We start from the raw sequence: 15,217 nt of genomic DNA, 5'->3' as shown, positions 1-15,217 counted from the left end.
CCTTGCGAGGGTTAACATGTTTAAATGTTTTACACACCTCGGCTGCAGTGAAGGAGAGTCTGCATGTTTTCCTTGCAGGCAGTGTCAGTGGTACTGTATTGTCCTCAAAGCGGGCAAAAAAGTTATTTAGTCTGCCTGGGAGCAAGACATCCTGGTCCGTGACTGGGCTGGTTTTCTTGTAGTCCGTGATTGACTGTAGACCCTGCCACATACCTCTTGTGTCTGAGCCGTTGAATTGAGATTCTACTTTGTCTCTATACTGACGCTTAGCTTGTTTGATAGCCTTGCGGAGGGAATAGCTGCACTGTTTGTATTCGGTCATGTTACCAGTCACCTTGCCCTGATTAAAAGCAGTGGTTCGCGCTTTCAGTTTCACTCGAATGCTGCCATCAATACACGGTTTCTGGTTAGGGAATGTTTTAATCGTTGCTATGGGAACGACATCTTCAACGCACGTTCTAATGAACTCGCACACCGAATCAGCGTATTCGTCATTGTTGTTATCTGACGCAATACGAAACATATCCCAGTCCACGTGATGGAAGCAGTCTTGGAGTGTGGAATCAGCTTGTTCGGACCAGCGTTGGACAGACCTCAGCGTGGGAGCTTCTTGTTTTAGTTTCTGTCTGTAGGCAGGGATCAACAAAATGGCGTCGTGGTCAGCTTTTCCGAAAGGAGGGCGGGGCAGGGCCTTATATGCGTCGCGGAAGTTAGAGTAACAATGATCCAAGGTTTTTCCAGCCCTGGTTGCGCAATCGATATGCTGATAAATTTAGGGAGTCTTGTTTTCAGATTAGCCTTGTTAAAATCCCCAGCTACAATGAATGCAGCCTCAGGATGTATGGATTCCAGTTTGCAAAGAGTCAAATAAAGTTCGTTCAGAGCCATCGATGTGTCTGCTTGGGGGGGAATATATACGGCTGTGATTATAATCGAAGAGAATTCTCTTGGTAGATAATGCGGTCGACATTTGATTGTGAGGAATTCTAAATCAGGTGAACAGAAGGATTTGAGTTCCTGTATGTTTCTTTGATCACACCACGTCTCGTTAGCCATAAGGCATACGCCCCCGCCACTTTTCTTACCAGAAAGATGTTTGTTTCTGTCGGCGCGATGCGTGGAGAAACCTGCAGGCTGCACCGCCTCCGATAGCGTCTCTCCAGTGAGCCATGTTTCCGTGAAGCAAGGAACATTACAGTCTGATGTCCCTCTGGAATGCTACCCTTGCTCGGATTTCATCAACCTTGTTGTCAAGAGACTGGACATTGGCGAGAAGAATGCTAGGGAGTGGTGCACGATGTGCCCGTCTCCGGAGTCTGACCAGAAGACCGCTACGTTTCCCTCTTTTACGGAGTTGTTGTTTTCCGTTGTCCTGGTTGAAAGGCAGAACACAGGATCCATGTCGCCAAAATCATATTATTGGTCGTACTGATGGTGAGTTGACGCTGATCTTATATTCAGTAGTTCTTCTCGACTGTATGTAATGAAACCTAAGATGACCTGGGGTACTAATGTAAGAAATAACACGGAAAAAAACAAAAAACTGCATAGTTTCCTAGGAACGCGAAGCGAGGCGGCCATCTCTGTCGGCGCCGGAAGTCATATTGTGTGTGTGTGTGCGCATAACACTTCTGCAGCAGAGGGAGAGTGTGTAAGACCGGGACAGAAGGCATATGTGAACAGGGTGTATGACAAATCCCCACACACACACACTCACCTGAACACACTTTCTCTCAATCCCACATATATGGCCATACACACACCCATGTGCGGAGACTCTGCACGCACACAGCCACAATGTGCTATGTAGATCACCACATCAGCAGGTTTACCAGCTTGAGGTCTGACCACAGCAACAACCCTGCCTTGTGATGTATAACGGTGGCATTACCTTACAGAAAGCAGTGGAAGAAACTGCTGCGTCAACAATCCAGACATTTTTAGTTGTAAACAAGGGAGGCCAGTTCATTTGTAAGACAACAAAAAAAAATGAAGCACATTTCCATGTCAAGTGTAATTTATGCAGGTATGCCGGTGCTACCAAAGAGCGCTGTGGGAATGGAGTGCTTGTCTGAGTAAATGGACAGGCTACTGAAGTCTTGAAAAATAGGGCAGAAGTCAGCAACACCCAATAATGGACTGCAACTATGATATTTGTCAGAGGTCCATTCTTGGGACTTGTTGTCCTTCTCCAAATGTTTTTGGTAAACACAACATTCGCTGCTTTGAGTGGCATATTTTGAGTAACTTGCGTAACAGAGCATGGTTTTCTAGATAGGGAGGTGGTGACAGGATGAAATGTCAAAACTTACAAAACTATGGTTACAGCAGGTAAACAACACATGCTCTAGGGCATTTTGGCTGTTCAATGTCAAATGTGTGAGGTCATGATATGCAAAGTCATCAGCTGTAAGGATTAGAGTGGACCTATGACCTATCTTGGATACTAACCATACTGTTCCACTCTGTGTTGTAGGCCTATGTAGCCAACAACATGGCTGAGACGGCATGGAGCCTGACTGCCAAGTCAATTACCTATTCTCTTGTTGTGGCAAGGTACGAGGCAGCTTACAGGACAACTATTATAAGGCTATCATCCCTAGCTTTATATTTAGCAGACGGACGCTGGCCACCCTAATTCCATGTGGGCCTCCTCTGCCTGCCCGTCCTTCTTCTAGCTTGTCAGCACCTCACTAAGCACAGCTAGCTAGGCCTATAAAATCATGAGGGTCATATAGTGGCCTTTCCTAGAAGGCCTTTCGTCTTTGGAAAATAGGTGGTGTTACCATGTATTTCCGAGTCTTACTTTAAGAGGGAAGACTACATTCTTTCAGTGGATGATACAGCATTGCTGAATGCCTCCCTGGGGTGTTGGTCAGGGCAGCTCGTTAAGTCCCTCATCAAAATGGTTCACAAATCATCCTCTAGCCTTATTCTCAGTTTCCCCTCGAAGGAGGGTTTATTAGTAATTGCGGGTGAACAAAAGCTGACCTGCACTAGTTCATATGTATTTGTAAGTCGCTCTGGATAAGAGCGTCTGCTAAATGACTTAAATGTAAATGTAATAAACATTAGTCTTGCAATGTCAGCCTACATCTTGTAATGCACAAATCAATTGAAGGAAAAGAGGAATTGAGGCCTGGTCAGGGTATTTGATACCCTTAGGGGTGTGTACCTAAGTGTGATCAACCACAGCTGAAAGAAAGGCCCTGAAGCAAAATGAGAGGGATATTCAAAGACCACAGAAATAACAAGTGGGAAAACATCCAAGAAAATACTTTTCATAGATCCCTCTCATTGGTGCAATGTCAGTTATCTTGATTAAGACCACAGTAGATTCTCACACCACCGCAACAATTAACTCAAAACAATCCAACGGCAAACCGGCAGTCTTTTGGTTCAGAAAGGAACCAGCCCTGACCTTCACGTTACACATACATGCAGTGATCAATTGCACTGAAACGTAAAAACAAGCAGGCGTGCCAGGCTCATTCAAGGAGATGCAGCAGTCTTTCCATGACAACGTAACAACCACGTCCCCAAAAAAACACCACGAGTTAGGCTGGGCGAGGCCTAAGCCTAACGAGGACAGAATATTCCGGACAGCGTGCATGAACAGCACCCCATGGTCTGCTCTGATAGCTATTGGTACACACACCTGCACTTCTGATAAAGGTCAAACCAAAACCTCCAGCTCAGCATTGGCTTGACCTAACGGACACACATGCATGAACACACACTAGCATCTGCCGAGTCCCCATTGACCAGATGTTTTGGTTGAGGGGAAATGGAAAGAGCCTGTAGCTAGGTTTCCATCCAATTGGTGACAGAATATATGTGAATATTCTAGAAATATGCGCATTTTCCCACCCGTGGTATGTTTCCACCAAATGGACTTGTTCCAGATAAAAATCATTGCGTAATGAAGTTGTGCACACAAAATACAACTTTCCACTTAAGCTTTCAAGAACCAAATAAAGATTTAAGTTTAATGTGTTTCCATCACATTTTCAACTCTACCGATAGTTTTGTCATAAAAACTGTTGCGTTAAATAGCTAAATGTGCCTCCTGTGGCCTTGGCACCTGCGCTCAAGCTAACCGCTCAAAGATACAGTGCGGGTAGGCTGTGCGGGTTGTCTAGTCCAGTGGTTCCCAAACTGTGGGGCGGTAGCCCAGCTTTGAACTTACTCTTGAAAGTTGTAATAGTAGAATGCACAAGGTGCAACTTCGACATTGGGTGGTGCATCAGTTCCTCTTGTCATGTTAGTCATTGCAGACCTGTGTTCGAATACTCATAACCGTACTATTTGTGATGTGAATTGAGTATGTAGTATGCTTATTGGTCATAGTATGGATATAGTTAGTATGCCAAAAGTTCCCAGATGTCATACTAAATTCGCCAAAATACAAAGTACACATGCAGTGGACACTATTTCCCTGCTTTTATGGCCCATAATGCAATTCTTCAGAAAATGGGCGTGGCTTCGTGACTTTTCAGATTTGAAGAAAATATGCAGCCGAAGTCCGACGAGAGCAGATACAAATTCATTGCTTTAACTATGATAAATGTTAAGAAAATGCTGAGCAAAGTATTAAAGTAATACCTTTTCAAATAAGTTACGTTCCACGTTATGTTGGCTGACAATTTGTTAGCTACGCTATCCTTACAAACCACATAGCTTTACAGCAGTATGTACTTTACTGATACGTTAGCTAGTTACCTATGCATCGAACTTGCCAGGCAAGATATTAACTATCTGCTAACTACCCAACATTTATTGACTTGATTATTCACATCCTTCTTAGCTAAGTGGTATAGTTGTTGTGCGTTTCAAATGGACATGGTTAATTATGTATCTACTCAGATTTCAAAGCACCCGTTGAATATGGCCAGTGTCAGTAAACGTTAGCGAATTCTTTTTTTAAAGTGTGATATAAATAGTTGCCAGCAGGACAGATACCAACACTCTGGATAACATGAAAACAGCATGAGTAAAATGGTCAGAGTTAAGTGTTCTATAATTTGTGTCCGGAAGTAGCTAGCCAACGTTAGTCAGTTAGCTTGGGTGCTCGACTGCCGTTGAACGCTCGGCTCAACCCTACTCCTCTGCCAGAGCGTCCAGTGTGCGCTCTGAATGCTCCGAGAGCGAAATGCTCTGGATTTACGAATGGACAATCTGACAACGCTCTGGATTTACGAATGGACAATCTGACAACGCTCTGGATTTACGAATGGACAATCTGACAACGCTCTGGATTTACGAATGGACAATCTGACAACGCTCTGGATTTACGAATGGACAATCTGACAACGCTCTGGATTTACAAACGCCCATATTGCACTCTGGCACTCCAGATTGAATTTACAAACACCTGAAATTAGAAAATGTTTAGCTAGTAATTTGTTATGCTAACAAACTAGCAAGAGGTTGCATAGCAACAGCATCAACATCCAGTAGACAGGAGAAGCTCTAGTATGCTCAACTGAAAGGTTACCATTCGTTTACAGTATACTAAAATGAGCTAATAGTATGTAGTATATACACTCATAAGTATGTAGTAGTCAATATGGGTATTCAAACACAGCATAAGTTTTTTTAGCCCATAGATTTTTTTGTCACTCAAATATCACATGAATACAAATTAGACATGGCAAAATGTATAAAATGAGCTTTAAAACTGCTAAATGTTCTTTGCACACCATGACAAAATGTGTAGAATTGCAGGAAATGAGCTTTAAAACCTGTAGAATTAGACAAGAGGGGTGGGAACAGTTTGTGTCAAGAACAGTGCTTGTGCCCATAGAAATAGACGTGGTGTGTGTGCACTCGTACAAAGTGGAAGGGGGGCCCTGAGTGAAAAAGTTTGGGATCCCCTGGTCTAATCTACATGATGAGATTATTATGGATAAGAGTGAGAATATTTTTTTAATTTGTCAAGCATCTATCATCATCATCACCAGAATAAGACCCTCAATATTTATTGGAAAGGAGCATGAAGCTCATCACCGTGCACTTTCACCACCCTGCAAAGTTCATCATAACTTATTTCATCTGTAGCCTAATAAACTTCATTGTTTCCCCCGAGTCGTAGTGGGAGGACCACATACTATATCGCATGACTCCAAATTTACTCTGAAATGTTGTTTATTATATAAATATTTGCGCATAAAGGCGTTTCCACCGCCATTTCCCACATAACTCATTTTACCGACCAAAAAGATGCCACCATGTCGAACGAATAAATTATTTGTATTGCTTGCAGGCTAACATACAGCCACCTGCAAGCAATACAGGAACAGCTTGGAGTGAAAAGGAAAAGGCTTAAGAAAGACGTTTCCACCAGATGGAACAGTACTTTAAATGATGGAGATCCTGCTGGAACAAAAACGAGTGCTTGGCGTGTATGCAGCCGACTAGGAGTTACCTGCAACAACCAGTACAAACCAGTGGATTCTCATTGAAAACATGAGCACACTATTGAACAACTGGAGAAATAAGCTCTTCAACTGCGTCTGCAGCAGACGTGATACCCTCTGTCATGGTATTGAAATGCCTGCTCAACAAAACTGCCCACACAGGCCGTGGGGTTAAAACTTACAAAAGTACACTAGAGAGAATTCCACCGAATCGCTTGTTCACAGTGTCTCGTAAAGTACTTTGCAAGTTAACCCCATGGTCTGTGTCGGCAGTCTTGTTGAGCAGGCGTTTCAATGCCATGAGAGAGGGTATCATGTCTGCTGCAGACGCTAGGTAGAAGGACCGCTTCTTCGATGTAGACAAGAAACAGGATTTACGTTAAATGTTAGACACAGCTGGACAAGATGGAAACGGACACAGTGACAGTGCGCACCGGGGAAGAGAGGCCACAGACAGACAGGGCTGAAACACTTGACATGTATGATGAAATCCTGGTTGAGAATGAAACAACTGAACAACGAAACAGCACAGCAAGTAAGTAAGTGAAATAAATAGGTTTTGATTATGTTTTACTGGTAATGGGGCCATACATAAATGCCAACAAAATACATTTTTGGTCTGTGTGTGTGTGTGTGTGAGAGAGAGAGAAGAGTTGTATTTTTAATTTTCTGTTACTACATCGGCCAACATTTGCCAATGTTGATCTATGCCTAATGATCATTTGGAATGCAAGAATAACGCAAAATGTTGTATCCCCCCAGCCCTTATTTGCAGATCCTAGGATACCTGACAGAACCTACCAGGAATGAAGATGCACTTCGATACCGGAGAAGTAACAAGCCCCGTTTCCCCATCCTAGCTAAATACACAGACGTGGGAATCAACTGCAGCCTGTGTATTGAAACAGCTACTAGCTACTTACAACAAATACAACGGCCCGGCAGGAGTCTCACATAGCATGCCTTCAAAATCAACATGTCATTGACATAGTGGGACTATAGATTCTTCAAATCAAAATATTTTATATCCACAGTATATAAAAGTCTACCAAACATCAGGAACACCTTCCTAATATTTAGTTGCACCCCACCTTTTGCCCTCAGAACAACCTCAATTTGTCGTGCCGTGGACACTACAAGGTGTGGAAAGCGTTCCATAGGTATTCTGGCCCATTTTGACTCCAATACTTCACACAGTTGTGTCAAGTTGGCTGGATGTCCTTTGAGTGATAGACCATTCCTGATACACATGGGAAACTGTTGAGTGTGAAAAAACCAGCATCGTTGCAGTTCTTGGCACAAACCAGTGCGCCTGGCACCTACTACCATATCCCGTTGAAAGGCACTTAAATATTTTGTCTTGCCCATTCACCATCTGTATGGCACACATACACAATCCATGTCTCAAGGCTTAAATATGCTTCTTTAAACTGTCTCCTCCCACTCATCTACACTGATGTGAAGTGTATTTGCCAGGTTACATCAATAAGGGATCATAGCTTTCACCTGGAGTCACCTGGTTAGTCTATGTCATGGAAAGAGCAGGTGTTCCTAAAGTTTTATATTCTCAGCGTAGAGTAAGACTATAAAGATTAACACTAAAGTGGTGTTACTGCATGCAACTTCCTCATGCTGGCTATTTGGTATGGTGAAAGGTACCTTAACTGGTTTTCCCAGAGCCTGGTGCTGACAACAACTTCAGGAACTTCAGCTACAGATAACCCTTTTCCCCTATGCTAATACCCTCTGCGCTACTTAATCCCAGTTGTCCAGACATGCTCTACACAGGACAACACCTATCCAATTCTAGCCTGTTGAAGTCCAGAGTGTTACATAATGGCTGACAAACAGACTAGGTACACTGTAATAAGTACAGTAGGTGCAACCAGGAAACAAGATAGATAGAGCTCTAGAAGTTAGATTCATAGATTGTGACTATTTGTCTGAGGAGGTTGAAATAACAGCATATTTAAACCAATATCATATTTTTTTATAAACTCCCTCTGAACAAGAATATGTTTAAAAAAATATCATGCAGCTAATATATATGGCGACAGGTGGTTAGTGGTTAGAGCTTTGGGTCAGTAACCGGAAGGTTGCTGGATTGAATCCCCGAGCTGACAAGGTAAAAATCTGTCATTCTGCCCCTGAATAAGGCAGTTAACCCACTGTTCCCCGGGCGCCGAAGACGTGGATGTCGATTAAGGCCGCCCCCCGCACCTCTCTGATTCAGAGGGGTTGGGTTAAATGCGGAAGACACATTTCAGTTGAATACATTCAGTTGGACAACTGACTAGGTATCCTCTTTCCCTTATATAAAATACATGTATATATGGCAATTAGACACCCCTATATAAAGCAACCTAAAGTCGTATGGGTGGTCCTGGGAATTGAACCCACTATCCTGGCATTTATTTTATTATTTAAGAACAAGTGATCGGCAACAATAGAGATAAAAACAAATAAAAACCAAAAACGGTGTGCAGGTGTGGTTGGAAGCCCATGTGCTTATAGGATAACCACACCACAAGAAACTGTATACAATACATGCTCTCCTAACTGAGTTACAGTAAATCTAATGCTCTACCAACTGAGTGACAGTAAATCTAATGCTCTTCCAACTGAGTTACAGTAAATCTAATGCTCTTCCAACTGAGTTACAGTAAATCTAATGCTCTTCCAACTGAGTTACAGTAAATCTAATGCTCTTCCAACTGAGTTACAGTAAATCTAATGCTCTACCAACTGAGTTACAGTAAATCTAATGCTCTACCAACTGAGTTAGAGTAAATCTTAATACCAGAAGAGAAATGCAACCGAGGTCAGGTTATTAGAAAACCAAGCCCACGGATCACTAAATAAACACAAATGTTGACTTCCATCCTCAGTTGACATAGCAGGAGACAGCTGGCGAAGCTGTGAGTAGTAAGGCAGGAAAGAGATTAGTAAAATCCATATTTAATTTCTTAAAATCAGTCCTCAGAGTATGCTGCCCTGGTGCTCCCCGTGACAATGTTCCGTGACAGATCCATGTCAAACCTGGCAGACATCACACTCCGGTGCATGAAGATTATATCTCCATGCTCAGATGTCTGTGTGAAAACTGTCATCTTCACATCCTATATATTCCTCTAAACCATGGACAGTTGACAATGCTCAACACAACAATAATTATGGTTATCCCATCTCACTAACAATTGTACATTCAACTGAATTACAAAGCAAAACCAATATCTCGAAAATCATCCATTCATCACTAAATGAACAGTGACCCACCTGTGTGGAAAGATGGTGACGGCACGTCTCATCTCAACCGCATCCAAACAGATCTGGCTCAGTCATTTCCAAACACTACAAGGGAGCCTTTCTGCCAACCAAACCAGCCACAGTGCATGTGTGTTGTCTGAGAGGAGAAGTCCGTCCTCAGTCCCTAGCTGGCTGCTGCCTTAATGTTGTCCTATTACTGCCAAGTCCTGTCACCCAAGCTTCTGAGAGAGCTACCTGGGTTGGGGAAACTGTTTATGGGAGGGAGGGAATGGAAAGGAGGGGATACAGGAGAGGAGGGGGCAAAACCTCCCACTTCTCTCATTACAAAAGGGGCATGAGAGAAGAAAAGCTGCCAGTATCTGAATGGTTTATCGTCAACAATACTCAGGTATCACCAGACACAACAAAGAAAACCAACTGGGCCCTGTCAATAGTTTCTTGTTTGGAGGGGCCTCCCTAGCTACTCAGTGTGAAGAGAGGACCTATACCTATTGTACAGTTCTGTAGTACACAGCACAGGTGGCATCATACTTGGGGAGGCCAGCCTCACAGTAATGGATGGAATTAAATGGTTTCAAACACATTGTTTCCCATGTGTTTGACACCAGTCCATTCCAAACAGTATTATGAGCCTCCTTCCCCTCAGCAGCCTCCTGTGGTACAGGTAGACGGACGGCTCAAACATGAGTGAAATAGCTGAAAAACATCACAGCCCTGAGTACCAGAGAACATGAATCAAGGTTGAGCTCAGATAGGAACAATGCAAAATGCACTCTCTCCTCTCAGACTTTCACACTCAGTTGAGGCAGAATCCTCCTGCTGCAGGACAGGCTCCATAGAAGGAGCTGGACTGGCTGAGTTTGTGTTGTGATGCAGTAACATAACTACAGCTTTGGCCATCTTATGAGCAGGCAGCAGCAGTGTGAAGGGGTGGAGAGAGGGAAAAGCGAGCACATCGAGAGAGAGAGAGAGAAAGGAGAAAAGATGGTGAAACTGAGGCTCGTCCTGAAAGGGCTCCTTCACTGTGACCTAGTCTATTATTAGCATTCGTTGTGCATTATTGAGAGGTCCTTTAAATATCATTAGAGGAGCACCCAGCCAGGAAGGCAGCCCAGGGATCAGGCAGAGCCTCTGCCCTGTAGAGACGCCTGCTAACTTGTCATATGCAGAGGAAAGGAGAAAGCAATGTCATTTATCACGTGCACACAATGTGGAATAAATAAAACACACCAACACAATTGTGAAGAGGGCACAGCAACGCCCCCCCCAAAAAAAATATTTGGCATGGGCCCTCAGATCCTCAAAAAGTTCTACAGCTGCACCATAGAGAGCATGTAGACTGACTGAATCAAGGCTTGGTATGGCAACTGCTCGGCATCTGGGTAGTGCGTACGGCCCAGTACATCACTGGGGCTAAGCTCCCTGTCATCCAGGACTTCAACACCACGCGGTGTCAGAGGAAGGCCCTAAAAATTGTCAAAGAATCCAGCCACCCCAGTCATAGACTGTTCTCTCTGCTACCAAAAGGGCAAGTGGTGGCGGAGAACCAAGTCTGGGACCAAGAGGCTCCCGAACAGCTTCTACCCCAAAACCATAAGACTGCTAAACAGTTCATCAAATGGCTACCTGTATCTTCTGCTTTTCATCCCCTAGCTACATGTACATAGCACTTCAATCACCTAACCAAACCTACATGTACATATTACCTCAATCAATCACCCCAACTACCTCACCCCAACTAACTGGTACTCCTTGTATATAGCCTATATATAGCCTCGTTATTGTTATTTTGGTATGTAACTATTTTCTTACCTGGTTTGATTCCAGGCTGTATCACAACCGGCCGTGATTGGGAGTCCCATAGGGCGGCGCACAATTGGCCCAGCGTCGTCCGGGTTTGGCCGGTGTAGGCCGTCATTGTAAATAAGAATTTGTTCTTAACTGACTTGCCTAGTTAAATAAATGCTCAATTTAAAAAAATGTTTTGGTGCCTGTGACCAATAAAATGTGATTTGATCTCTGTGGCAATGCCTCAACTCATGTTGAATTTGAATACTTGTTCATCTGTCAAACTCATCAAAACTGACTATGGTGTATAAACCTCAAATGTTTATCTGGACCTCGAAGCCAGTTCCACTGCTTTTTATCATTATCTCCCTCTAATCAGGGAGTGATTTAGACCTGGGAGACCAGGTGGGTGCAATTATGCATTTTCATCAGGTAGAACAGAAAACCAGCAGTAGTCTGGACATCGTAGGGTAAGATTTGAATACCCCTGGCCTATAACATGGTCTATAATAACTATATACCTAGTTTTATAATAACTATTACAGACCAAGGTCTATAACTACTGTGTGACAATACCACTTGCAAACAGTACAAAGCATGACACTCAATGAAGCAGTTGCCATGGCAGACAGGACAGAGCAGGAGCATAGTGTAGCTGCCCTCTGCATTAGAACCAGGGCTATTATTAAACCTCAGTGGCATCATACTGCATGCATGTTATCTGATATCGATTTAGATATTGAATGTGCTCGAGCTCCAACAACGTGGCTGCCTGGCCGGAGTCAGATCTGCTCTCGCTCAGCCGTCACCGTGACATGAACAGTAAACAAAATCATTTTTTTGCTGTTGTCTGACTTTAATCCAATATTCTATTGTGGTTGAACAACATCCCATATAAGGCCTACTGAGCCTAGAGTGGACTAGAATGACGTCACACAACTTCACAAGAGAAAGCCGACAAGGATAAAAGAAGACTGTTGAGAAGAACTCAGACCACACTGCACAAATAGACTGTGTAATTCAAGACACACAGTGTCCTGTACTTGGAAGCTCTGTCGGGATCTCAGTGAGGAGGGTGGGGTTATCTGTGGTGCACCACCATATCTTTGTTAATGACAAAGCTGGGATTCACACTGAGGTGTGTGTTATGATGTCAGGATGATACGCACAACAACACTGACCTGATACTGTCATAATTATGATTCTTATAATAATTAGAATATTGTAATCACGACATGCCTGTAATATCTGATGTCGTTCCACATCAAACAAGTATTCAAATATTCCAAATATAGGCCTAGGGCTACTTTTCCAAAACTCACTGTCAATGTATGAATCTGATCAAATGATATAGTCACACCCTTAAATCAAAGGAATTAGGCCTTGTCTGAAGCAAACTACCAAAGACAACATAAGATAGCCAAAACTGAAATGTAGAATTGTTTTTAAGAGCTGTGTTTCACCCATTTAAGGTGATTTCACAAGCCTCAGCATGGAGCAGTCAGCCAGAAAGTTTTAATCAGCAGTTGTAAGCTGCAATAAGAAACACAGAGCCGGAGGAACAAGTTGTGTGTGTGAGTGCAGTCCAGTGATCTTTGGGGTTATGAAAGGAAGAACATTTCAACTTTAGTAGCCTATGTTCCAATGTAACCTTTCTGTTTTGTGTCGTAGTTTGCTTTATTCAGGGGTGTTGACGCAACATAGACAGTCTGCAACTAATAAGAACAAGGGTCTGTGGTTCCCTGTCTCTCTGCTGCGTTTTGAGACAGACTGCTGAGCCAGTGGGAGTGTTTAGTGATCAATACCATTAATGGGAAGTAAAGGTGTTCTCTTCATGACTAGCGTCCACACACAGTCACGAGCTGAAACCAGGTCGGACCAGATTAGCGCTCAGGAGAGGGTCTGAAAGGGTGTTTGTAGGTGTGTAGGTGTGTCTCTTGTGTGTGTGTGTGTGTAGGTGTGTAGGTGTGTGTGTATCTACATGGTCTACATCTTGTATCTACCCTAAATCATCTAAAAATGAATGAGTTATAAAAACATCCAGACAGACTCACCAAAAAGGCCTTAAAAGCTTCATACAGTAACCTCTGCAGATGACTGCATGCAACAGCAGTTGTTCCAAAGACGTTGTGCGCCTCGTCCTTTTGGAAAAGAGGAGCAGCTGTCTTCTTGGCACCTGCAAAAGACAAATTATCCACAGTGGCAAGGTTAGCTAACACACATTTCAGGAAAGCAAAGTGAAAAGCAAAGAGCACCTGGTGCACCACCACCCTTGGGGCACTTGGGTAATCCTCATAAGAGATAAACATACCACAGGCCCTCTCTACCCTTCTGGTTTGCATCTCACGCAGCAAAGAGCGATTTACATCAGATTTGAATATCAACCACTTCCCTGACATGAACCTGGTCTCTGCAGTAAATACAGAGACACATGATATCGACTCACATTCAGTTACGCTGAAGAGTAAAAGCTAGCGATACCACTGTATTTCGACAAACACACTTGGTTGCTATTACTGTATTATTAACTATGAAAATGGCTATGTTCTTTGCTAATAGATTGCTTCAAACCTCCTGACACATGCATCATGCTAAATTAATTGATTGATTGCATAACATAATTTCAACCAAAATAATGGCCAGCAAACCATTTTTTCTGGTGCATCTTTGTATTAATTCCATGCCAAAACATTACTCTCCATTTCAAATTATATTCTTAATGTATGAAAAAAAACTTTTGCAAATGAAAAACATTGCCTTTACGTTTCACAGGCGCACCGGACCTGTACAGTTGAAATAGATGCCACGGTAGAAAATAGTAACAGGTCTCGTGGAATAATGAACAAGTTCTTTTGAAATAATTACATGAAAAGGTTAACATGACAATTTGTAATTGAAACTGCCCAATTATGCAACCTACCCTCCAGTGCTACTGTCAAGAGCATCCATCGTCAACAGTTGCACGAGCACTCAAATGTGGGATCACTGTGTTAAACCCGCTGTCTATTCAATATTATCAACAAACTTGAGGTCGTCAGTTCATTCTAGTACAGTGTAGTAATAATACTACTACAAATGGAAACGCGTTTATTATAGCCTACCACGGAACTTGCAGGCATTTCGATGTTGCTTTTTACACAAGTGCATAACATAGCTGACGGTTAGTCGAGCGAAACCTTCTGATGCAGCAAGCAAACTGAGATGCTTAGTAACTTGATCTGGTAAATTATAATAATGTCATCTGTTAAAACATGCACTATGCTTACCCAGTTATCTGTATCTCTTTCCTTCGTTCGTTACTGTTGTGATATAATGTTTACGTCCACTCGAAAGGTATTTTTGTATTGGTGCATCGACTGGATCCTCTGGGACGTCTTGCAGTCAAGCCACAGCTTTAAAGGAATATCTGTCGGAAATAAGCTTACAGCCAGCTTCCGCTGACGGGATGAGTGATTTGCATAAAGGGCTGAGGTTTTCGATTTAAAGGAGAAAATAAAAACATAGTAGGCGTTATCGCACGTTATTTGCATATGCATGAATGTACTCTGTACTTGCATTAACAGTCTAAATAATATAACATTCTTAATAACACTTTTAGTCATTTGTTATGAACATCATTTTTTTACCCCTATTTTACCAGGTAAATTGACGGAGACACATTCTCGTTTACGGCAATGAACTGGGGAATGGTTACAGGGGAGAAGATGATTAGGTGGCCATGATGGTACGATGGCCAGATTGGG

At 42.9% G+C, this 15,217-nt stretch overlaps 1 protein-coding gene across 1 annotated transcript in view; it reads right to left on the bottom strand.

Moving 5' to 3' along the window:
- Positions 1–14,877, bottom strand: part of LOC124043281 (solute carrier family 45 member 4-like) — an 81,536-nt gene extending 66,659 nt beyond the window's left edge. Inside the window, exons 1-2 of the mRNA XM_046361696.1 lie at positions 14,741–14,877; positions 13,529–13,650 (exon numbers count right to left, since the gene is read on the bottom strand). The gene's annotated coding sequence lies outside the window, so the exon portion shown is untranslated. The remainder of the gene's footprint in view (positions 1–13,528; positions 13,651–14,740) is intronic.
- Between the last annotated feature and the right edge of the window lie 340 nt (positions 14,878–15,217).

Source organism: Oncorhynchus gorbuscha, linkage group LG09 (genome assembly GCF_021184085.1).
Source record: "Oncorhynchus gorbuscha isolate QuinsamMale2020 ecotype Even-year linkage group LG09, OgorEven_v1.0, whole genome shotgun sequence".
Classification (NCBI taxonomy): domain Eukaryota; kingdom Metazoa; phylum Chordata; class Actinopteri; order Salmoniformes; family Salmonidae; genus Oncorhynchus; species Oncorhynchus gorbuscha.
This window is presented reverse-complemented; position numbering and strand designations above follow the sequence as displayed.